General features: G+C 45.8%; 1 pseudogene; it reads right to left on the reverse strand.

Moving 5' to 3' along the window:
• Positions 1-11,282: 11,282 nt before the first annotated feature.
• LOC121182853 overlaps positions 11,283-26,451 on the reverse strand; it is a 30,747-nt pseudogene continuing 15,578 nt past the window's right edge.

The raw sequence follows: 26,451 nt of genomic DNA on the forward strand, positions 1-26,451 counted from the left end.
TCTCTATCTTTCTCCCCTGAGGACCGGTCAAAGCTGACCCTGGTTAAAACACCAAGCCATGTACACTCTCAACAACCCTGAACACCAACTTCAGCTTGACAAAAAGTACCACAAAAAGAGGTGTCCAAACCACTCCTAAGGCTCTGAAACATGCTCCTAAACACTTTCTGGAGGAACACTTTTGGCCTCTCACCCTTAGGCAAATTTTCACTCTCCCAACTCACTTATATGGGGGATCTTCAAATGCTCATAACTCCGGAACCCTAAGTCCTAGAGACTCAAGGGTGGTACCGTTGGACTCGGGGTACACACAAATGGGTGGGTAGGACAAGGTCCCATGTCTCTATCTTTCTCCCCTGAGGACCGGTCAAAGCTGACCCTGGTTAAAACCTCAAATTTTCACTCTCCCAACTCACTTATATGGGGGAACTTCAAATGCTCATAACTCCAGAACCCTAAGTCCTAGAGACTCAAGGGTGGTACCGTTGGACTCGGGGTACACACAAATGGGGGGTTAGGACAAGGTCCCATGTCTCTATCTTTCTCCCCTGAGGACCGGTCAAAGCTGACCCTGGTTAAAACCCCAAATTTTCACTCACCCAACTCAATTATATGGGGGATCTTCAAATGCTGATAACTCCTGAACCCTAAGTTCTAGAGACTCAAGGGTGGTACCGTTGGACTCGGGGTACACACAATTGTGGGGGTAGGACAAGGTCCCATGTCTCTATCTTTCTCCCCTGAGGACCGGTCAAAGCTGACCCTGGTTAAAACCCCAAATTTTCACTCTCCCAACTCACTTATATGGGGGATCTTCAAATGCTCATAACTCCAGAACCTTAAGTCCTAGAGACTCAAGGGTTGTACCGTTGGACTCGGGGTACACACAAATCGGAGGGTAGGACAAGGTCCCATGTCTCTATCTTTCTCCCCTGAGGACCGGTCAAAGCTGACCCTGGTTAAAACACCAAGCCATGTACACTCTCAACAACCCTAAACACCAACTTCAGCTTGACAAAAAGTACCACAAAAAGAGGGGTCCAAACCACTCCTAAGGGTCTGAAACATGCTCCTAAACACTTTCTGGAGGAACGCTTTTGGCCTCTCACCCTTAGGTAAATTTTCACTCTCCCAACTCACTTATATGGGGGATCTTCAAATGCTCATAACTCCGGAACCCTAAGTCCTAGAGACTCAAGGGTGGTACCGTTGGACTCGGGGTACACACAAATGGGAGGGTAGGACAAGGTCCCATGTCTCTATCTTTCTCCCCTGAGAACCGGTCAAAGCTGACCCTGGTTAAAACACCAAGCCATGTACACGCTCAACAACCCTAAACACCAACTTCAGCTTGACAAAAAGTACCACAAAAAGAGGTGTCCAAACCACTCCTAAGGCTCTGAAACATGCTCCTAAACACTTTCTGGAGGAACACTTTTGGCCTCTCACCCTTAGGCAAATTTTCACTCTCCCAACTCACTTATATGGGGGATCTTCAAATGCTCATAACTCCGGAACCCTAAGTCCTAGAGACTCAAGGGTGGTACCGTTGGACTCGGGGTACACACAAATGGGAGGGTAGGACAAGGTCCCATGTCTCTATCTTTCTCCCCTGAGGACCGGTCAAAGCTGACCCTGGTTAAAACACCAAGCCATGTACACTCTCAACAACCCTAAACACCAACTTCAGCTTGACAAAAAGTACCACAAAAAGAGGGGTCCAAACCACTCCTAAGGGTCTGAAACATGCTCCTAAACACTTTCTGGAGGAACACTTTTGGCCTCTCACCCTTAGGCAAATTTTCACTCTCCCAACACACTTATATGGGGGATCTTCAAATGCTCATAACTCTTGAACCCTAAGTCCTAGAGACTCAAGGGTGGTACCGTTGGACTCGGGGTACACACAAATGGGGGGGTTGGACAAGGTCCCATGTCTCTATCTTTCTCCCCTGAGGATCGGTCAAAGCTGACCCTGGTTAAAACACCAAGCCATGTACACTCTCAACAACCCTAAACACCAACTTCAGCTTGACAAAAAGTACCACAAAAAGAGGGGTCCAAACCACTCCTAAGGCTCTGAAACGTGCTCCTAAACACTTTCTGGAGGAACGCTTTTGGCCTCTCACCCTTAGGTAAATTTTCACTCTCCCAACTCACTTATATGGGGGATCTTCAAATGCTCATAACTCCGGAACCCTAAGTCCTAGAGACTCAAGGGTGGTACCGTTGGACTCGGGGTACACACAAATGGGAGGGTAGGACAAGGTCCCATGTCTCTATCTTTCTCCCCTGAGAACCGGTCAAAGCTGACCCTGGTTAAAACACCAAGCCATGTACACGCTCAACAACCCTAAACACCAACTTCAGCTTGACAAAAAGTACCACAAAAAGAGGTGTCCAAACCACTCCTAAGGCTCTGAAACATGCTCCTAAACACTTTCTGGAGGAACACTTTTGGCCTCTCACCCTTAGGCAAATTTTCACTCTCCCAACTCACTTATATGGGGGATCTTCAAATGCTCATAACTCCGGAACCCTAAGTCCTAGAGACTCAAGGGTGGTACCGTTGGACTCGGGGTACACACAAATGGGAGGGTAGGACAAGGTCCCATGTCTCTATCTTTCTCCCCTGAGGACCGGTCAAAGCTGACCCTGGTTAAAACACCAAGCCATGTACACGCTCAACAACCCTAAACACCAACTTCAGCTTGACAAAAAGTACCACAAAAAGAGGTGTCCAAACCACTCCTAAGGCTCTGAAACGTGCTCCTAAACACTTTCTGGAGGAACACTTTTGGCCTCACAGCCTTAGGCAAATTTTCACTCTCCCAACTCACTTAAATGGGGGAACTTCAAATGCTCATAACTCCAGAACCCTAAGTCCTAGAGACTCAAGGGTGGTACCGCTGGACTCGGGGTGCACACAAATGGGGGGGTAGGACAAGGTCCCATGTCTCTATCTTTCTCCCCTGAGGACCGGTCAAAGCTGACCCTGGTTAAAACCCCAAATTTTCACTCTCCCAACTCACTTATATGGGGGAACTTCAAATGCTCATAACTCCAGAACCCTAAGTCCTAGAGACTCAAGGGTGGTACCGTTGGACTCGGGGTACACACAAATGGGGGGTTAGGACAAGGTCCCATGTCTCTATCTTTCTCCCCTGAGGACCGGTCAAAGCTGACCCTGGTTAAAACCCCAAATTTTCACTCACCCAACTCAATTATATGGGGGATCTTCAAATGCTGATAACTCCTGAACCCTAAGTTCTAGAGACTCAAGGGTGGTACCGTTGGACTCGGGGTACACACAATTGTGGGGGTAGGACAAGGTCCCATGTCTCTATCTTTCTCCCCTGAGGACCGGTCAAAGCTGACCCTGGTTAAAACCCCAAATTTTCACTCTCCCAACTCACTTATATGGGGGATCTTCAAATGCTCATAACTCCAGAACCTTAAGTCCTAGAGACTCAAGGGTTGTACCGTTGGACTCGGGGTACACACAAATCGGAGGGTAGGACAAGGTCCCATGTCTCTATCTTTCTCCCCTGAGGACCGGTCAAAGCTGACCCTGGTTAAAACACCAAGCCATGTACACTCTCAACAACCCTAAACACCAACTTCAGCTTGACAAAAAGTACCACAAAAAGAGGGGTCCAAACCACTCCTAAGGGTCTGAAACATGCTCCTAAACACTTTCTGGAGGAACACTTTTGGCCTCTCACCCTTAGGCAAATTTTCACTCTCCCAACACACTTATATGGGGGATCTTCAAATGCTCATAACTCTTGAACCCTAAGTCCTAGAGACTCAAGGGTGGTACCGTTGGACTCGGGGTACACACAAATGGGAGGGTAGGACAAGGTCCCATGTCTCTATCTTTCTCCCCTGAGGACCGGTCAAAGCTGACCCTGGTTAAAACACCAAGCCATGTACACTCTCAACAACCCTAAACACCAACTTCAGCTTGACAAAAAGTACCACAAAAAGAGGGGTCCAAACCACTCCTAAGGCTCTGAAACGTGCTCCTAAACACTCTCACCCTTAGGCAAATTTTCACTCTCCCAACACACTTACATGGGGGATCTTCAAATGCTCATAACTCTGGAACCCTAAGTCCTAGAGACTCAAGGGTGGTACCGTTGGACTCGGGGTACACACAAATGGGAGGGTAGGACAAGGTCCCATGTCTCTATCTTTCTCCCCTGAGGACCGGTCAAAGCTGACCCTGGTTAAAACCCCAAATTTTCACTCTCCCAACTCACTTATATGGGGGATCTTCAAATGCTCATAACTCCAGAACCCTAAGTCCTAGAGACTCAAGGGTTGTACCGTTGGACTCGGGGTACACACAAATGGGGGGTTAGGACAAGGTCCCATGTCTCTATCTTTCTCCCCTGAGGACCGGTCAAAGCTGACCCTGGTTAAAACCCCAAATTTTCACTCACCCAACTCAATTATATGGGGGATCTTCAAATGCTGATAACTCCTGAACCCTAAGTTCTAGAGACTCAAGGGTGGTACCGTTGGACTCGGGGTGCACACAAATGGGGGGGTAGGACAAGGTCCCATGTCTCTATCTTTCTCCATTGAGGATCGGTCAAAACTGACTGGTTAAAACCCCAAATTTTCACTCTCCCAACTCACTTATATGGGGGAACTTCAAATGCTCATAACTCCGGAACCCTAAGTCCTAGAGACTCAAGGGTGGTACCGTTGGACTCGGGGTGCACACAAATGGGGGGGTAGGACAAGGCCCCATGTCTCTATCTTGCTCCGCTGAGGATCGGTCAAAACTGACCGTAGTCAAAACTCCAAGCCCTGTACACTCTTAACAACCGTGAACACCAACTTCAACTTGACAAAAAGTACCACAAAAAGGGGGGTCCAAACCACTCCTAGGGCTCTGAAATGTGTTCCTAAACACTTTCTGGGGGAACACTTTTGGCCTTTCACACTTAGGCAGATTTTCGCTCTCCCAACTCACTTATATGGGGGAACTTCAAATGCTCATAACTCCAGAACCCTAAGTCCTAGAGACTCAAGGGTGGTACCGTTGGACTCGGGGTGCACACAAATGGGGGGGTAGGACAAGGTCCCATGTCTCTATCTTTCTCCATTGAGGATCGGTCAAAACTGACTGGTTAAAACCCCAAATTTTCACTCTCCCAACTCACTTATATGGGGGAACTTCAAATGCTCATAACTCCGGAACCCTAAGTCCTAGAGACTCAAGGGTGGTACCGTTGGACTCGGGGTGCACACAAATGGGGGGGTAGGACAAGGCCCCATGTCTCTATCTTGCTCCGCTGAGGATCGGTCAAAACTGACCGTAGTCAAAACTCCAAGCCCTGTACACTCTTAACAACCGTGAACACCAACTTCAACTTGACAAAAAGTACCACAAAAAGGGGGGTCCAAACCACTCCTAGGGCTCTGAAATGTGTTCCTAAACACTTTCTGGGGGAACACTTTTGGCCTTTCACACTTAGGCAGATTTTCGCTCTCCCAACTCACTTATATGGGGGAACTTCAAATGCTCATAACTCCAGAACCCTAAGTCCTAGAGACTCAAGGGTGGTACCGTTGGACTCGGGGTGCACACAAATGGGGGGGTAAGACAAGGTCCCATGTCTCTATATTGCTCCGCTGAGGATCGGTCAAAACTGACCCTGGTTAAATCCCAAATTTTCACTCTCCCAACTCACTAATATGGGGGAACTTCAAATGCTCATAACTCCGGAACCCTAAGACCTAGAGACTCAAGGGTGGTACCGTTGGACTCGGGGTGCACACAAATGGGGGGGTAGGACAAGGTCCCATGTCTCTATATTGCTCCGCTGAGGATCGGTCAAAACTGACCCTGGTTAAATCCCAAATTTTCACTCTCCCAACTCACTTATATGGGGGAACTTCAAATGCTCATAACTCCGGAACCCTAAGACCTAGAGACTGTGCCCTGGTGACTGCAACATTACAGCTTTGCACAGGATTCAACAAATCAAAGAGCACCGGCAGGTCATCCCCCAAAACCACTGGAAAAGGCAAGTTATCTGTAACCCCCACATTTAGCAGATAGCTCTGTCCTTGCACTTCCACATAAACATCTGCCGTGGGATAAGACTTCTCATCACCATGTACACAGGAAATGGGGATTGTCTCAAGAGTGCAGATGGTATTAGCTGGCACATATTTTCTGTATACAAGAGTCTGAGTACTGCCTGTATCAATCAGGGCTCTGAGGTTTTCTCCATTTATCTTTACATCCGTCGTTTTCATGGATTGGTTACCCTGAGGCTTAATGTCAACACTTTGTCGTGGTACAAAACACATTTGAGTGAGCTTAGCTGGATTCTTTGGGCACATTGGTTTAATATGGCCTTCGTGTCCACACAGATAACAAATGGGTGTTTGGCTAGAAGCCCTTCAATCAATAGCACCTGTTGGACTGGGTTTGCCAGTCAGGAGTGGAATGAGTCGGAAAACCCAGTCAGATCTTGGCCACTGACATGCTGCTGCAATCCTTTCAAATGCAATGAGAAAGTGTTCAACATCATCATTTTCTGTTAATTTTTCTAGTCTGGGTTCGTGAGATAATTGAACCTGGCTTGATGGATTATTGGCAGAGTAGTTGGGCTCCGATGAGCCTGCAGCTTGGGCCTGCTGGAAATCGTTACCTGAATCAGGAGTCTCCAAAGGGTGTGACACTGTTGAAGTGAGCTCTGGCACTGGAGTCGTACGAGCCTGTACTTCCTGCTGTAAAAGTCTGAACCGATTTTGAAGTGCTTCAAACCGTTGCTCCTGCCGTGTAACTTCCTCCTTTCGTTCCATCTCCCGGGCCTCCTGCAACTCTTCCTCCCCGGTGCATGCCTTCACAAAATGGAGGGGAAGACAAAAAAGTAAAAAAAAAATGCCTGTGTCCTCAACTGGCTGATCCCACCGCTGCCACCAAATGTAAGGGACCAAGCTGGCAAGCACGAGGACCACAGATGAATTTCTTCAAAAAGAGGGTTTTATTTACCCCAAAAAAGATGCAAAGAAATATTTTAACCAAAATATAACAAACTTGGATCCCTAAAAGAGCTCAACCTAACAGAACTATACTGAAAGAAATACAAAGTCAAGTAACTGAACAGACCAACTGACAAACAGAAGACAAACAGACCTACACACTGAAAAACAAAGGACACATGTATAATGGTTGATAAGGCCATTATCCTAACAAAAAGGGGATTTACAAACAACAAACACGACAACAATAAACAAAACCAGACAATCAGCCTGTCAGTAATGAATATCTTTAACTACTAACTAAACAATCCAAAACAACAACTAACAGTCTAAAGAAATAATCAACTATACAAACTAAATCCCTAATTTCCCCCCATGATGTGGCATCCACTTGGTCCAGCCCAATATGGCCGCTCCCTCCATATAATGGCTGCACTTCTATGGGCAGCCCCTTTTGGACCCAGCCTCACAGGACACCACTCAGCAACACCAGTGGCACCAGCAGCAAAAGCACTCTCTGCACTAGTAACTCAAACAAACCAAAAATAGAATGAACCATTTAAACAAAGAGTTGACTGTACAAAATTTAACTAAATGGGCGCACTACAAATAGAACCAATTGTACTGTCAAAGGATGAATAAAATGTGTGTACTGTATTAACAAATCCCATGTGTTCATTTACTGTGTAAGTGCAGAGGATACCGACATTGCCATGTGTTGTTGTGGTCACAGGTGTGGCCATCACACAACCCTAAACACCAACTTAAGCTTGACAAAAAGTACCACAAAAAGGGGGGTCCAAACCACTCCTAAGGCTCTGAAACGTGCTCCTAAATACTTTTTGGGGGAACACTTTTGGCCTCTCACACTTAGGCGAGTGAAAGTTTCACTCTCCAAACTCACTTATATAGGGGAACTTAAAATGCTCGTAACTCCGGCACCCTAAGGCCTAGAGATTCAAGGGGCCCTGTACACTCTTAACAACCGTTAACACCAACTTCAGCTTGACAAAAAATACCACAAAAAGGGGGGTCCAAACCACTAATAAGGCTCTGAAACGTGCTCCTAAACACTTTCTGGGGGAACACTTTTGGCCTATTTTTGGCAAATTTTCACTCTCCCAACTCACTTATATGGGGGAACTTCAAATGCTCATAACTCCGGAAACCTGAGTCCTAGAGACTCAAGGGTGGTACCGCTGGACTTGGGGTACACACAAATGGGGGGTAGGACGAGGTCCCATGTCTCTATCTTGCTCCCCTGAGGATCAGTCAAAACTGACCCTGGTTAAAATTCCAAGCCCTGTACACTCTTAACAACCGTAAACACCAACTTCAGCTTGACAAAAAGTACCACAAAAGGGGGGGTCCAAACCACTCCTAGGGCTCTGAAACATGCACCTAAACACTTTCTGGGGGAACGCTTTTATCCTCTCACACTTATATTGGGGAAGTTCAAATGCTCATAACTCCGGCACCCTCAGTCCTATAGACTCAAGGGTGGTACCGTAGGACTCGGGGTACACGCAAATGGGGGGTAGGACAAGGTCCCATGTCTCTATCTTGCTCGCCTGAGGATCGGTCAAAACTGAACCTGGTTAAAACTCCAAGCCATGTACACTCTTAACAACCGTAAACACCAACTTCAGCTACACAAAAAGTACCACAAAAAGGGGGGTCGAAACAACTCCCATTTTTATGACATTTTGAGGCCTTACTATACTATGACCGTTTTTTGGCCCATTTTGAAGCCTTACTATACTATGACCTTTTTTTTTTTTTGCCCATTTTGAGGCCATACTATTTAATTTACTATCAATAATAATGTAAAAATATGTAAAGAATTAATTACTAATGTATTTTTTATTTATATATAAATAATCTTCATTTACTCCACATAAAAAATAAATAATAAAAAATACAAAAAATTATTTAAAATTCAAATTTTAACAATATTAAACTTTCAGCTTTTTTCTTTTAAACAAGCAATTCTCAGGTGCCTGTGCAGGTTGTTTGTAGAGCCAGCTCTATATGAAATTCTTTTCTTGCAGACACTACACTCTGCCCTTGTATTATCAGTATAACTGAAATGGTTCCAGATTTTGTTTCTTTCCTTGGTGTCACTCATTTAACTATACCGTTCTAATGCGTCGATGTTGTCTTTTATTGTAGCCCCTAGCTCTCTATCTCTCTGCCCCTCCTGATCTCCTGTTCATGTGCTACTGCTGCTGCAAGTGTAACTACCGCCCCCCTATTTAGTTATTTTTGTAGTTACAGTGGGATTTTGAATATGAAGAGTAATGTCTAGTGGAAATACAAGGAGTCCTGTGACAACAGGAGCTGTAACAGGAGTAACCCAAGGAATTGTAAAATTAACTTGCTCCTCAACAGCCTATATCAACTTGACTGTGACCTTTGACTGACATAACTTTTTCATGTTAAATAACAGCTTGTTTGTTTTAAACCATGCTGGTTCCATTTTTCCTGACCTTATTTTTTAACTGACAGAAGTACAGCTACATTGTTTTAGACAGACTCAAAAAAAATGTGTATCTGTCCTTTAATGTCAGAGGAACATACTCCAATATGTTTTGCCTGGACACTGTTTAAAATGACAGCACACTGAGAGTGAGCTGCCACAGTCAGTAGGTCAAAAGATCAGTTACAGCTCTGGTTTTCAGAAGCTAATGGCCATTGGTGTACTGTTCAAATGAATCATAAAATTAACATACACTGCATTCTGTCTCTCTTTGTATCTTCTCCTTTCCATGTGTGCAGCAGTGGACAGCCATGTGAGAAGCACCTGCATGTGATTGGATACACAGACACCAACTTCAACAGTGGAGCCCCTCCTCCCCAGCCTAGAGATCTGGACCCATCCTGCTCTCTCTTCCAGTGTTATATTACCAAGGAGGGTCAGGTTAGCTCCAGACCCCTGTGGATGTCAGCTGGTGGTGTGGGTGGAGGAGCATCAGGAGGCTCCAACAGGAGGCCAGCCTGGAGGTGGGGGACGGTTTGCTCCTCCAGGAGCTGGAAGTGGCAGCTAACAGGAGGGAGAAAGAAGCGATCCTGCTGGCCCACTTCAGCATCCCTAACTGTGTGAGCTCTGAGCAGAGCTCAACGGTAGGAGAGGGTGACCTGCTGCTGGGAGAGCCAGAGCTGCCAATCATTCTAGATGGGCGGGACGAGAGTGGCAGGAAACACCAATAACCACAATGATTTCACATAGAGTTGGAGAGCTGAGAGCAGCTGCTCATCAGATGGGATAACTTAGCAGACACCATTGGTTTGATTCCAACTTAACATGGATAATATGCTGAACCACTTTGTGACTAAACACAGGAAAAGAAGACGTTTAGTTCACTGAGATCAAAGAATTTTAAATGACTTATAGGTTACTTTTTATAGTTTTAGGAAATAGATTGGGTATCAAACTGGTTCCTGATAAAGGAGCTTGTTTTGACTGACTGACACTGTCCCCCATGGAGGAATTTCCTAATAAATTCCTGATAATCGTTGTGACCCCTGAGCTTTTAGTCTCACCAGTTCCTCCTGGAGGAACCCGAGACATTCCCAGGACAGAGGTGTAGTTTTTTCTGTCGATTCTGGTTCTAACCATGGGGTCACCTACTGAATGGATGTGCCCAGAAAACCTCAAAGGGAACAGACCCAGAAGGCATGTCCCATGCCAGACATATGTCCTCTGCTGCAGCAGTAACAGGCGCAACTGTTAAGCACCTTAAAGAAAGTTGCAGTTGTTTAATAAATGTTCCCTGTGTCCTAAATCACTGCACTGATGTTATAAATCCTCTGCGTTAAGATTAAGGGGAATCTGGGGATTAAACTGCTTAAACAGTTTACACTGTCAGGACTGAGGTTCTGAGATTAACTGAATACAATAAATCATAGTTAGACGACACTTGAAAAAAAAAAAACCTTTATTTTCACTACACCTTAAATAAGTTTCAATAATTTAAATAAAAAAGTAGCTTTTGTATATTTATTAAGACAATCTGTTTTTTTTTCCTTACGGAGCCACAGCTTCAAATGTTTCTGCAGCTTGTAGCCTTATGTCTGTTTGTTATGTAAACATGAATTATTGCTAATGTTGAGTCTGCAACTGGTCTGGAACAGAAAGAAATGTCCATTGACACTGCCTGTCAAAGGAGAGTCCTTTCACCTGAACCAAGTCTCAGGCTGAGACACTGAGTATTGCTTTTGTTGTCTTTAGCTAGAGTGCACAAGTTTTCACTGGCTTCTACGAGTCAGATCTAACTGAGGGAGGGCTGTGATGGGGGTGGGGGGTCAGGAGTGGGAAGCACCACTCCTTGTCTTTGAAGGTGTCTCACGATGTCCAGGATGGAATCGAGCTCCACACGGAAAGCCTCCAGCTCTCTGCTCTTTTCCTGAGCCAGATGCTTCCAGTGCTCCACCTCTGACTGCTGATTAGCCTCCAGCACCTGCCATGACCCACTAATCACCTGCAGGCACAGTTACTGAGGTAAGATGGTGGGGAGTAGGCTTGGTACTTTCAACACCATGTGACATTTCCAGGAGCAAGCGATGAGCAAATTGGTGGATTTAATTTTCATTTGATAAGCAAATGTATGGCAGCCTGTTTGTAAAACACTGTGAAAAACCAGGCAGGTTATGGGAAGCTCTGTGTCATAGCTTGTTGAGTTTCTGTAGAGAAAAAGCTCCAAAACGGCCCCAAAAAGCACCTAAAAAATGACTTTTCATAAAGCAGCAAGCAATTACAGGGTAAAGGTAAAGGTGTGTGGCCTGGGTACCTGCTTCAGCTCCTTCTCTCTGTGCTGGTGTCTGAGCTCCATGTTGAGGATCTTCCTCTCCAGGCCACAAAGGAGTTTCACCTCAGGGCTCTGAGCTTCTTTAGCTTCCTTCAGCTCTTTCAGCAGTCTGGTCAGCTATACACAAGGTGGAAACAGTGACTTCATGTTAAAATGATAAGAAAAAAAAATACAAACCAAAATAATTAACTTTTCCCTCTTGGATCGAATGAAACATGATAATTCAGTGCAACAGATACACACTTATTTTGAAATAGAGACAGAGCACACATTATCCACTAACTGTAATCTAAATGCTGACCCTCTAACATTGTCCATTGCCATTTCTCCTCCTCTCCTCCATTCCTAGCTGTCCTATCTTCAGGGAGTTTTTTCTCGCCACTGTCGCCTTAAGTGCTTGCTCTGAGGTCAGACTCTGGGTCTCTGTAAAGAGCTTTGAGACAATTTTGATTGTGGAAGGAGCTATATAAATAAAATTGAATTGAATTGAAAACCTCAGGAACACCCATATCTGCAAATGCACTGGGTCCAAGTGTGAAGAGGTGTGGAAACACATTGCAGCTTTGAGTTACAGACTACAAACCAAAATAGCAAATGTTTGGAAATATTGATTCTGAACGATCTTTCTACTTTAGACCTCTGTAGAAAAGAATATTCCCAGCTGGTGCTACAGCTGCTAAAATATGCTGCTAATACACTCAAACTCCCCCATTCCCTCACATTTTCTTTTTCTTACTTTACTTTCATTTAAATATGTTGCACATAGTGTTGTCATTTCATAAGCGCATTCTGATGTGTATCTGGTGCTTGGAGTCTACAGATTTTATTTTGCTAGAACATGTTTTTTTGTGTGAACCATCCCCAACTCTCCACCTCCTGCTCACCTGCTTCTGCAAAGCGTTCTCTCGGGTCCTGGATATTGCCAGTGCCTCTTTAGTTCCCTGCAGCTCTTTTAGTTGGTCTTGCAAATGTCTCATCATTATCTGCAGGTACATGTAAAGTTTAAAGCAACAGAAACATGTTCAGGATTTCCTGATGTGGAAATGAGCCTGGTTGGTTAGTGATCCTCTGCTGTACCTCCTGAGTGTTGAGCTGATTGGCCTGTTCAGCAACCTTTGAGGACGAGTGCTCCAGGGCGTGGGTGATACGCAGCTGGTCTAACTCCCTGAGGTGCTCGGCCTTCATAGAGGACAGCTGCTCTGCAGATTGCTCCTTCAGCCTAAAAGACCACATTATATCCTGATGTCCACTCACACTGATGCTCTGCAGGAAAAACATCTATGTGTTTGCACAGAAGCTCATACCTGCAGAGCTCCTCCTTGGCTTGCGCAGCCTCAGCCTTTAACGCCTCCTTCTCCTGCTCACTCTGCAGCTGCAGCAGCTCCAGGCGCTGCCTCAGAGCCTCGCTCTCCTGCAGAACCTCAGAGATGTGACTCCCTGTCAAAGGGACACAACATTAAAATGAAATACCCAAATATCTTATATCTCATTCAGCTGTTTAGTCATTCTGCCTTTCCTTTTTAATGTCAGGGCACAGTATCCATCGAAGCATGTAAAAGCTGACCATAACAAAATGTCCACACCTGCAAAGACAGTGGGCTGGTAGGTCTTCTCATACTGAGCAGCTGGGAAAGTTTCCTCCACTCCACATGTCTCTCTCGCAGTAGCAGAGCAGGGCGTCTTTGTTGGGCCTGGCTGCCGTTTGGTCTCTGTAGAATGGGCTTCTGCTCGTGGGTTGGGGATGGACAGCATGCTCCTCCTCAGCTCAGCGGCTCAGCTCCCGAATGGTTCGCGTTTTGGCAGCAAGCTCGTGGTTCAACCGCTCTATCCGAACTCCGAACGCTGCCTCGGTTTGACGCTGGTGTCGGCTTGGACTCGGCTGGACCTGCAGGGGGAGGGGTTTACAATCAGGTTGCACGGGCAGGTAAGATTTGGCTTTTGCTTAATCCGATTCAAGTCAGAAAAAAAGAATATTTATAGTCATATTTCTCTCAACCTTTTCTCTCTAAAGGTTGTGTTTAACAAACCCTTCATTGTCACACCACAGACCAGCCTGTAACAGCGTGCTAGAGCTACTGTAACAGTTTTTATTAACCTACCTTGTTTACGAGCTGCTGCTGAAGAGACTCAACATGGCTGTGAAGGGCTTTTTCTTTCTCTTGGTGGGTTTCCTTCGCCCCCTGTAGCTCCTCCTCCAGAGTTTGAACCTGTGACATCCACGGCTTTGTCTCAGGTGCTGAGTTTGCTGCTTCAACCTGCTATTTCTGCTCCAGCTGCTGCTCCAGCTCTGAGATCTGCTGCTCGTAGTGCAGCTACACAAAGCAACACAAAGGCACATCCAGTTACTGGAAGACTCTCATGGACTTTATTTTTCATTTTTGTGTTATTATTTTATCTCATTTCAAACCTCCTCGCCTTTTGCCCACTCTGTTGTGCTGTAGATATAAGTGTAACAAAATGCTGCTTTGATAACACTAAAATATTTTAATTGTTGAGTAAACACTGGCAAGTTACTACCACACAGCTCAGATATTACAATGTTGACAAAACCCACCTTGTGACAAAAACCTTCACTCTGTGGAACCGTTGTTCCATGGCCCTCAGACTGTGTTTGGCCTTTTCATCACGGTTCTCCAGCTCCGCTTCCAGACGCTGAATCCTCCGCTCCAGCAGAGTGGTGATGCGGCCGGGCAGAGACGTCTTAGCGGCGTCGGCGTGCTCCTCGCCTCCAGCACTAGCTGCGGCGTAGATAAGAGCAGGCAGGGAGTTTGGGTTTCTGTGTCTTAGTATCTTCTCCAGCTCCTTCACCTGGTAAAGAGAGAAAGACTCTTTAAACTATGAAGAGACATAAACCTGTGAGGGGGGGGGGGGGGGCTTGTTTGTTTGTTGTGAGAAACCTGTCTCTCCAGGTCCTGCATCTTCTTTGTTTCCACCGATTTCTCTTTTGTCTTTCGGAGCTGCTCGCTGCTTCTTTTGCCCACCTCCATTTTCAGTTTTTCCACCTGAAATAAGGACGACCTGTTATCTCCAACTCAGCACACAAGGTTAGACTGAGAAAGTGTAAACTGTCTTTCAGCTCCACATTATAGCTGATAGCACAAGGTTTCTGCTCCTTTTACAGCTGGTGATGACAAAACACTACAAAATGCATTTGTGTTCAGCAGGCACTGGACCCACACACACTGTCCCAGCACTCTGGAAAAAAACAAACAAACAAACCTAAAAAATACACTGTTTCCCTGCTTGGAGCTCAGATTAATCCAGTGTTGGATCCCAGGCAGTTTGCATCCAAGCAGAGGAGGAGCACTGATGGTGCTGTTAATTCCACCAAACATTACGTCTTGTACAAACTGCAGTGAAGATTATAGAGAGGAAAGAACACCAGTCACTGCAATCACTCTATGAGCCTTTACCTTCTGGGAGATGGTTTAAGGTACCAAAGGCAAATCTTAACCGATACAATAACTCAGCCTCTACTGTATCTGTTTGATGCTGAGCAGGTGTTGGGACAGTGGGTTTTTTTTACAGCTTCTGCTGAAAACAGCTGCCCGAGAACGGTGAGACTGAATCAGAACAGTAGAGTTGTGGGTCAGACAGTTAAACAATGAACTGACACTCACCATAAAGCTCCATAAAGCAGGAGGGAGCTGCAGATTCAGGTGGTGATTCTCACTACGAGAAACCCCTTTTACCTGTTACATTGTTGTTAGGTAGGAAGCTGGTACTCAAATCAAGGATCAAGGATCAAGGATCAAGGAACTTTATTGTCATACCAGGACATTTACATGTTATGGTACGAAATTAGTACTCAGGTCCCAGTTTAAGCCATTCAGAGCCGTGAACAAAATGAAGTATAAACATAAGGGCAGTAGTATAAACATTAGAGTATAAACATTAGAGTAGAAAAATAAAATAAATATAACATTAGAGAAATTAAAATAAACATTAGAGTAGAAATATATAAACATTGTGAAATTAAACAATTAGCAATTAAATAGAGTAAAAAAATAAGATAAGATAAGGTAAGCCGAAGTTAGCACGTGCATAAACACTCATGTGCAAGTGGGAGGTAGTGGTAGTGCAGAGGTTGCCATGTATTGCACCTAGGGAACAGATAAAGTGTTGTAGTGCAGGACTGTCAGTGTGTGGTGAGGGGGGGAAGGGGGGGGGTCTACAGGGCAGGGCTAGAGTTCAGCAGTCTTACAGCTTCAGGGAAGAAGCTGTTCCTGAGCCTGGTGGTCCTGCTCCGGATGCTCCTCAGCCGCCTGCCTGAGGGGAGGGGTTGGAAGAGACTGTGTGCGGGATGGGTGGAGTCCTTCATGATGCGGAGGGCCCTCCCTCTGCATCGTGCTGTGTAGAGGTCTGAGGTGGTGGGCAGGCTGTTCCCCACAGTCCTCTGTGCAGCCTTTACCACCCTCTGCAGAGCCTTCCTCTCAGCAGCAGTGCAGCTGCCATGCCACACAGTGATACAGGTGCAGAGGACGCTCTCCACCACACAGTGGTAGAAGCTCCTCAGGACTGAGCCTCCAAGTCCAGCTCGCCGCAGCTTCCTGAGGAGGTAGAGGCGCTGGTGGGCCTTTCTAACCAGATGAGATGTGTTGGTGTTCCAGGTGAGGTCCTCGGTGATGTGTACACCCAGGTACCTGAAGCTGGAGACCACCTCCACAGCTGCTCCTCCGATGTGCAGGGGGGGGAGAGGGCGCCTGTCTCTTCTGAAATCCACCACCATCTCCTTGGTCTTTTTCACATTGATGCAGAGGTTGTTGTTACTGCACCACTGCTCCAGATGTTCCACCTCCTCTCTGTACTCTGACTCATCGTTGTCAGTGATGCGTCCCACTACTGCTGTGTCGTCCGCGAACTTCACTATATGACAGCTGGGGTGTCTCGCCGAGCAGTCATATGTCAGCAGGGTGAACAGGAGGGGGCTCAGCACACAGCCCTGCGGCGAGCCAGTGCTAAGGGTGATGGAGGAGGAGATGGTGTTGTGGATTCTGACAGTCTGTGTTCTGCTGGTCAGAAAGTCCAGGACCCAGTTCCCCAGTGTGGGACTCAGACCGAGGAGGGAGAGCTTCTGTACCAGGGTCTGTGGAATGATGGTGTTGAAGGCTGATGAGAAGTCCAGGAAGAGCAGACGGACATATGAGTTCCTGCTCTCCAGGTGGGTGAGGGTTGTGTGGACCACTGATGAGATGGCGTCATCAGTGGAGCGGTTCTTCCTGTAGGCGTACTGGTGGGGGTCCACAGTGACATCGATGGAGTTTTTGATGTGGCCCATGACCAGCCTCTCAAAGCACTTCATGACTACCGGGGTCAGAGCTATGGGTCGGTAGTCATTGAGGCCTGTCACTGTGGAGCACTTAGGGACGGGGACAATTGTGGCAGTCTTTAAGCAGGAGGGGACAGATGCCAGTGACAGTGAGGTGTTGAAAATGTCCGTCAGCACCTCAGACAGCTGATGAGCACAGTCCCTCAGAACCCGCCCTGGGATGTTGTCGGGGCCTGCAGCTTTGCGGGGGTTAATTCCTATCAGGGTTCTCCTCACATCAGCTGTGGTCACTCTGAGGGGTGTGTCACCAGGTGGTGGTGTGAGTCTGGTGCAGGAGGGGGGTGAGTCAGGATCCTCGAAGCGGGCATAGAACCTGTTTAGTGCCTCTGGCAGGGAGGGGTCCAGTGGGCATTGTGCATCCCTGGTGTTGTAATTTGTGATGCACTTGATGCCCTTCCACATGCTCCGGGGGTCGTTGGAGGTGAAGTGACCCTGAATTTTCTGAGCATATGTGGCTTTGGCCCTCGAGATGCCCGCTGTCAGTTCTTTCCTCGCCACTCTCAGCGCTGATGCCTCACCTGCCCTAAACGCAGCATCCCTAGCTTTCAGCAGAGCTCTGACCTCAGCATTCAGCCAGGGTTTCTGGTTTGGGAAGCAGGTTACTGTCCTGGTGGTGGCGACATCATCAGCACACTTAGAGATGAAGCCGAGGACGGAGGAGGTGTATTCCTTGAGGTCCACCTCTCCCTCATATGTGGCTGCCTCCCTGAAGACCTGCCAGTCTGTGCATTGAAAGCAGTCCTGTAGCACAGAGGCTGCATCACTGGGCCACACAGTGACAGTCTTCTTTGTTGGCCTGATCCGTCTCAGCAGGGGGCGGTAAGCTGGCGCAAGCAGGATGGAGATGTGGTCGGAGAGGCCAAGAGGGGGGCGGGGGAGAGCTCTGTATGCATCCTGAATGTTAGTGTACACACAGTCCAGAATGTTATCTCCGCGTGTGGGGATGGTGACATGCTGGTAAAAACTGGGCAAAGTGTCCGTCAGTTTCACGTGGTTAAAGTCTCCCGCAACCACGTAAAACGCCTCCGGGTGCCTGCTCTGCAACGAGCTAATGGTGTCTTGTAGCTCCTGTAATGCTTCGTTAGCATTAGCGTTAGCATTAGCACCCGGCGGGATGTAAACAATGGTGACGAACACCGCGGTGAACTCCCGTGGCAGATAGTACGGCCGACATTTCACTGTCATAAGTTCTATCGCCTCAGAGCAGAAACTTTTTACCAGTCCACAGTTTGTACACCAACCTTCATTCACGTACACACAGAGTCCTCCTCCCCGTGTTTTCCCTGACCGGTGGTCACGGTCCGCCCGGAAAAGCTGTAGTCCGTCGATCTGGAAGGCTGAGTCCGGCATGTTGTGGTTTAGCCAGGTTTCCGTGAGGCAGAAAACAGCACAGTTCCTCATCTCCGTGGAAACACTCAGCCTCAGACGTAACAGATCCACTTTGTTGTCCAGGGAGCGGACGTTGGCCAGAAAGAGAGTTGGAATCGGCGGCCTGCTGGCCTTCAGCCGGACTTGCACGCCTGCTCGCTTTCCTCTCTTTTGTTTTCGGGAGCATCGCTTCCTCTTGCTGGCTGCTCCCCGTACTCTGCTGCGCCACTCCGTCGTCCTCAGGAGCCCCAGTCTTCCGAGTGCGGATTTCAGCGTCGGTGGGATTGTGGTAACCGAACTATCTCTGATGGTCTTTAGTTCGGTAGAGCTGTACCTTACACGTGAATTTAGCGCTAAACTACTGCTAAAAACGGCCTCGAAGTGGGAAAAGTAAGGCTTAATCCTGGGAGCTCGAGAAGCCGCTGCATCACTGTGCGCCGCCATCTTGCAAATAATCAAAAAATGTTCAACAGCAGACAAGATGTTGTGTCGGTCAGGACACAGGTAAAGAAGTACAGGATTTGGAACAGTGCTCCAGCTGTATTTATTGCTCTTTGATGTTCACAGCATCACAGTAGTCTAAAATAAGCAATAAAACAGCATTCAGCTCATTCATCAACACACACACACATTATACCGCCTCATTAAATGCAACTAATAAGCACATAAAAAATATAAACAACTTAACATGGGCTCAAATAAAGTTCTACATCAAACATACAACCTCCTCTCATTTCCCTCTTTCAATATAACGCCACATAACTTTACTGTTCACATAGAAATGAACCGACATGTAATACACGAGTGAACTTCATGCAGCCTTACGACGCCGCGACGTGCGGCGGAAAAATACACAGTGCTAACTAGCATAGCGACTCGGTAATAAGTAAACAAACTTAACGATACGACACAGCAACACTCACGTTTCATCAGCGACTTGAAACTGGAAACATCAGCGGCTGGAACTGCAGGTACTATCAGGATTATGTGCGTTATAGACTGACTATTAACTATCGAAGTACACTGTCCTCGGATTATGCGCGTCCTTGTCGCGGCAGAACAGGGACGTCGCGCGATGACGTCAACGTCGCATCACGTGATCGCACACGGGGGGTGCTGAACCTTTCTAACAATTGTCATACAGCTATTTGAAAAAAATAATTAATCATAACTGAAGTACTTCAGTATGTTCAATCAGTTCCATTCAGGGACTCCAACTGAGTCCTAGACTCATCCTGGGGATAATGAAAGCAAAGAGGATGCACCTGACCATGTTCTCAAAATTTCTAAAAGCACGTTTTCACTGTGGGTTACTGAGTGTCTACTGATAGGCAAAAACGGCAGTTTTATTCATGTACAATTCAATCTACAACAAAATAAAGTGTTCAAAAAGTTACTTCCTGAAGCCACTGTATTCTTTTTTCCAACCCTACACATAAACACTATGAACTGACGTGATAACCCAGTGAAATGAAGACTTTGTATACCTTATCCTGAAGGTAAATGAAATGAGAATTAGTATATAAACATCATGTGACTGCTCAGCCTCACCTGCTCTTTGAGCTGGTTTATCTCTGCTGTAGCAGCCTTCAGTCTGCCAGCGTCTCCGTCCAGCAGCTCCTGGTTCTCAGCAAACCACTGCAGCTTCTTCTTCAAGGCCGACACTTCCTCTCGGTGCTTGTCCTCCAATACACGTATCTCAAAGGTCTTATCACCTGGCACATTTAGGATGGATACACGTTGTACAAAGATCACTTATGCACATACAGTAAAAAAAAAAGGGTCTTATAAAAACTGGGATCTGCTTCTAATCTTTTAACCATCCAAGTTTTCAGTGGTCATTCCACCTCTAGCCCTGTCTTGTATCCAGTCTTACCTGAAGTGGAGATGGCCTTGGCTTTAGCCAGGTCTCTCTCTTTCTTCATCAGCTGCAGGTCTACCTCCAGAGCCTGCTTCTCCTGTTTCAGTCTGTGAATGTCCTCAGACAGCTTAGCCTCATTCCTCTGCACACAGACACATATTTTTATAAGAGATAAGTGATGGGGCTGAAACAGATTGCCATTCAAACAGTAATTCAGTGATAGTGGGACTTACCTGAAATGTATGTACTTGAGCTAACAAGTCTGCAATGCGTTGAGTGTGATCCATCAAACAGATATTTCCCACAGGCCTTGGGGTTTTACGCAGCTGCTCCCTGATAAACAAAAACCATAAAAACATTTAAAAACCATGTGTAAAGTTTCCTAATTGGGCCAGTGTTCATTTTGAATGGAAATTTTTATTTTGTAGACACGTACAAAAAACAATGTACCCTGAACCCACCTTGTGAAATCCAGCTCACTCAGCAGCCTCTGGTTTTCCTTAAACATGGCCTCCTCGTTGGCTTTACTCTTTGCCTGCTGAGCCTTCAACTGTAAGTACAGCTTCTCATTCTCCTGTAAAGTACCTTAGTTTTACTGTGGTGTAACAGTGCAAACATTAAAAAAACACAAGAAGAAAAAGAAGAAAACAAAAAATGTATGTGGTGCTTCAAAGCTGTGTCCTGTTCTGCCGGGCTTCGGTTTATCAGGATGCTTTTTACTTTACTCGCACCACTCATTGATTACTGTGATGATGGAAGCTCCTTAGTGATCACAAACTCAGCACTGTCTCATTAATCTTACTTTCAGTGTGTGACAATGCTCGAGATCTAGTCATGTGATAGTAACATGATGAGTGTCAGGCCACCATCTGGCTACCATCACTTTGGGGGGAGAGGCATGTTACTCAGTGGTACGCTACAGAAAATTTTTAATTTCTCTGTTGCTTCTGTCTTTTCATATAATCCCAGACTGACTCAGTGATGTGGGGGCCATATCATCTGCTGCAGGACTCCGTGTTCTTGTTGCTGATCATACACCTCACTGATGGTATTTCATGATGGATAAGAATCTAAATGTCTAAAATTGTTTTAGCACAATGCTGTATACAACCCCAGAAAGTTATTTGCCTGAATAACCTACACTACAAAAACTTCAGCTATTTGAATTTCACCACTGTTAAACACTTGTTTAAAAAATACCATCATTTTGACTTTGTTGTAAAACAGCGACGTCACACGCACAGGAGTCGTGGGAAGTAGAGTGGGAAGCTTCATAAAAGACTTTCAGTCACAAGGTTGTTCTGCAATCATTGTTTTAAGTTATTACCCCAATATTAGTATTATGTTCTATTTCTGCCAGTAGATCCCTCTAAATCCTACACTAGTCCTCTAATGACAGACATGAGCACTGAGGACAGTCAAAGTAAGAGAGTTCAGGGAGACAAACCTGCTGGTAACCTTTTATGAGCGCCTCCTGCTCTTTCATTTCTTTATCTATCTGTTGGAGTTTTTCCTCTGTTGCAGGATCTGTGGCCTCGGCCCATCTCCTCCTCTGACTGGTTCCTTCTGCACTTCGTAGCTGAGGAGTCAAAAAAAGAAAAAACCAACAACACAGCTTATTTACTACATATTGATGTACCACTGCTACTACAAGGCATGACCGGCCACTTTTGTTGTATCTGATTCAGAGTTCTTCAGCACTGACCATCTGCAAATCTGTCTTTCAACAAGCAGTAGAAGCACAGTGTGCCTGCAAAACACAGCTGAAAATAGATGCAAAGCTACTATCATATACATATACTATCAGGGCTTTAGTTATAACCTTGTTTATGTTCCTTTCCTTGTTTCTCAATCCTTAACCCTGCATTTTTATGAGCTTTGTTGAGTTGTTATGTCCTGTCAGGTGTGTTTTTCAAACCAAAGTCTGTAACACCCACACTAAAGTGATCACACAAAACATCAGCCTGAGCCTAACTCCAGTCTCAACCATCTGTTGCTCTTTCAGCTTCTACAGTAACTCCAGCTTTGCCTTGGCTGCATGCTTTGGGTCACTACTATGCTGGAGTCATAAGTCACGTCCAGTCTCAGGTCACATCCACTCTGGAACAGATATTCTTCAAGGACATTCATCATTCCCTCAAGATAAGGGCAGAAATGGCAGTTTTATCCATTTAAAATTCTATTCGATAAATCTACGACACAACAAAGTGGGCAAAATACTTGACTGAGAGTCTCACAGGTGGTTGTGCTTTTAAACACTGACAAATATTGTGAAAAAGTGGCAACAGCACTACAACCATTCACTGTTGGATATTCACCCTTGGGGGTCCTGCTACAGCTAAACCTGAGAATGAGGTGTTCTGAATGTTGATAATTCATAGTCCAACTTACAGCAAATAAAATAGTCTACAGCCAACTGCCCCTGCGCTAAATCACATAGTGTGGTAAACACACAATATGTGACACAATATGAATTTCAAAGGAATATTTTTAAAACAAACAAGTAGCTGATTCATATTTTGTTTTGAAACTTTGTGTGTTGTGAATGTTTGCGCACCTTGCTTTGCAGCAGGTAGTTCTGCTTTCTGAGGGAGTCGAGCTTCTCTGCTCCTCCTTTCATCATTTGTATCTCCCTCTCCTTCTGAGCCAGCTGGACTCTCAGCTCGTCCACCGAAGAGCTGCCCTCATCCCTCTGCAAGTCAGACATCAACACCAGTATCAGATGAAGTAACATAATACTGTTACACGATGCAATCGTTCAGAAGGATTCAGTAGCGCAGCAACGTTCACATGATCGTTCGCTGGCATCTCACCTGTAAACACTGACAGGGCTGAGTGATGAATTTAATTCATTTGATTACTTTGCATTTGCACTTTAAAAACGGAGTTATTAAAATGTATATATACAGGTTAGTTTTAGTCTGTCATGAATCACGACAGTCTCGCAAACTCTGATGAGACTGTCTCCTCGTCACACTCTAAATACTGTGTCCCCACCCTGAAAAACAGAAACAGTGATCCTCCACACCATCTGCATGGATCACCAAGCGGTGAGAATACTGAGTATATACTGTCCTGATTATGTAAACTTTAAGTTTAAATCTGCACACTGACAATATTTTTGCAGGGATTTCATATTTTAAGTATTTTCTTACATTGTTCTTCGGAGGACTGTGTGTCAGTCTGGTGTCCTGGTGACTGCTGGTGTCTATCTGCTGCTGGAGGACAGCCACTAAGGACTGAACAGATGCCACCAGCTCACTGCTCACCTTCACATCTGCCTCAGATAATCAGACAAAAGTCATTCAGTGCCTTTACATAAAAAAAAAAACACACACACACACTGACTCCAAAGCTCCACAACTGGCTCCTGCAGGCACGCAGGGCTTCAGAAATCAAAATCAAACTTCAATGGCAACTGAACATAAATAGGATAAAAATTTTTTTGCATAGCTTTAAAGCACAAGAACAAAACATTAAACAATGAAATGTGCAAGAAATAAAGGGGTTGAATATTTTGTATAGCATCTGTATCATGGTATAATATATAACAGTATCATCAGTATAAGACAAATCCTCATCTTGAATTATCAGAGCAGTTTTGGTAACTTGATGATCTGGGTGTGAGGGTCACTAATAACCTGTGTAGTCATCTTTGTCTTGGCTCTTCGCGGACTCAGCTTTTGACGGACTCTGTGGAGAACGGGTTTTGGCTGTAGCAGCAGCTCTACTGGTCCCCGATGACTTGGAAGTTGCTGCTGTTCTCCCCTCTATTTTTCTGCCTCTCCTAGGGGCCACTGTGGGCTTCTTCACTGAAGATGTAGAAGGGTGAGAAATGGTGGAGCTACGGAAGGCCTGGGAAAAATGTCCATAATTATTATTATTAGTAATTAAACCATGGTTAAACAATACTGTAATTAAATATTTTACAGAAAAAAAAGGTTTTCTTGCTTCCAAAAAAAAAAAAGTTCATTGGTACATATTGGTGTTGGTCCAGCTTCTATGTATCTAAGCAGCATCTAAGCCTATTTTCAGCCAATGTCACTCTAACATTAGATAAATTTGAACTGTTTATGCTCTACACAATTAGCCTATTCTAAGTAACGGTTAATTTTCTAATATATATATTTATATAATTTTATGTTTCCATAATGTTATCTGCTGAAACGGAGAAGAGTGTGAATTTTGTCCCACCATTTGTTTCCTAACGTTGCCAGCCTCAGACGACATGTAAGAAGAAGACTTGTAGTGATCCTCCATCAGCCTGTCCACTTCCTCTCTGATGCTCCATGTCAGGTCATGGTTGGGATGGTCTGAGGAGCTGGATGGGTGGCTAGTCGGTTCCTTGGCTCCCTTTATTCCCACGACAGGGTCAGTCTTTCCTGGTTGCTTCACTTGTGACTCTGTCACATCTGGGAAAGTCCTTTCCAAGGAAGAATAGAAGAAGAATAGAGTTTTATTTGCCATTTGCACAGATACACTGCAGTACATGTGCATAGGAATTCTTGTGCATCCCTCCCCAGAGTCAAGCTTAAGGTTTAAATAATACAGTAAAATAAGAAATAAAATAAAACAACCAAGAAATAAATAATACAAAAGAGGAGCAAGATAGTGCACTTAAAATACTGGAAGATTCTTAAGAAAATTAAGAATATTAGGTGCCTAATATAGGCACACTGTCACTTCCTGTATGTGATGTTTCACATGGTGATCTTAACAGGCATATTGCACATGGTGATATTGCAATTTTTTTAGAATATTTTTGAATTGTTTCACATGGTGAATATAAAGACATATTGCACATAGTAATACCAGATTGTTTTTTGACATGGTTTTTTGCACGTTGTCAGGGTTATGCTATGTAGTAGCTTCTTCCCTCCTTAATGTCCTGTGCCACTGTTCTGACAGTGGCTGGGAAGAAGCTGTTGTGGAGGCGGGCTCTGTGGGCACTGATGCTCACCGGCCTGCGATGCCTCAGGTTGTAGCCTGAGTCCACCCATTGAAACAAAGCACGAGCTGGATGGTGTTTGTCTTTCAAGATGCTCTGTGCTTTGCGTCTGCAGCGCTCGGTGTAGATGGAGTCCATGGTTGGAAGGCTGCATCCAGTGACCCTTTCTGCAGCTTTTATGACTCGTTGAAGCGACTTCCTCTCAGCCAGCGTGGTGTTACCGTACCATACTGTGATGGCACTGGTGAGGATGCTTTCAACGAGTCCTCTGTAGGCTTGGATGAGCGGCTGGCGTCCAAGTCCCGCCTTCCTCAGCACTCTGATGAAGTGCAGTCTCTGCTGGGCTTTTCTCACTACCAATGTGGAGTTTTTGGCCCAGCTGAGATTCTCAGAGATGAGCAGGCCGAGGAACTTGTGGCTGTCGGTTCGCTCCACCATAGTCCCTTTGATGGTGAGTGGCTGCAGAGGGGACGCCCGTCTCCTAAAGTCCAGAATGAGTTCTTTTGTTTTTTCGAGGTTGAGCACAAGATCATTATCCTCACCGTAGACCGTGATCTTGTGCACCAGGTCCCTGTATGCTTACTCATCTCCCCCTCTGATGAGGCCGAGGACGGTCGTGTCGTCAGCATATTTTATAACGGCTGTGTTGTTCTGTGTGGTTGTGCAGTCATGTGTGTACAGTGTGAAGAGCTTAGGACTGAGGCAGCAGCCCTGTGGGGTTCCTGTGCTCACTGTAAGCTCAGCAGAGACCTTCCTCCCCATCCTCACAACCTGTGGTCTGTCTGTGAGAAAGTCCAGAATCCAGTTGCGGGTGGGTGTTGGTATTCCGAGGTCAGCCAGCTTTTCAGTGAGCTTCATCGGCCTGATGGTGTTGAAGGCTGAGCTGTAGTCCAGGAACAGGAGCCGGGCGTAGGTGTTGGGACCATCCAGGTGTTGGAGGATGTAGTGCAGCGTGAGGGCCACTGCGTCGTCTGCTGATCTATTCGGGCAGTAGGCAAACTGGAAGGGGTCTACAGACACTGGAACGGCAGAGTTGACGTGCTTCAGGACCAGCTTCTCTAAACACTTCATGGCAACAGAAGTGAGAGCCACAGGTCTGAAGTCGTTCATTGTGGTTGTGTGTGCT

This window comes from Toxotes jaculatrix, chromosome 6 (assembly GCF_017976425.1).
Source record: "Toxotes jaculatrix isolate fToxJac2 chromosome 6, fToxJac2.pri, whole genome shotgun sequence".
NCBI lineage: Eukaryota > Metazoa > Chordata > Actinopteri > Toxotidae > Toxotes > Toxotes jaculatrix.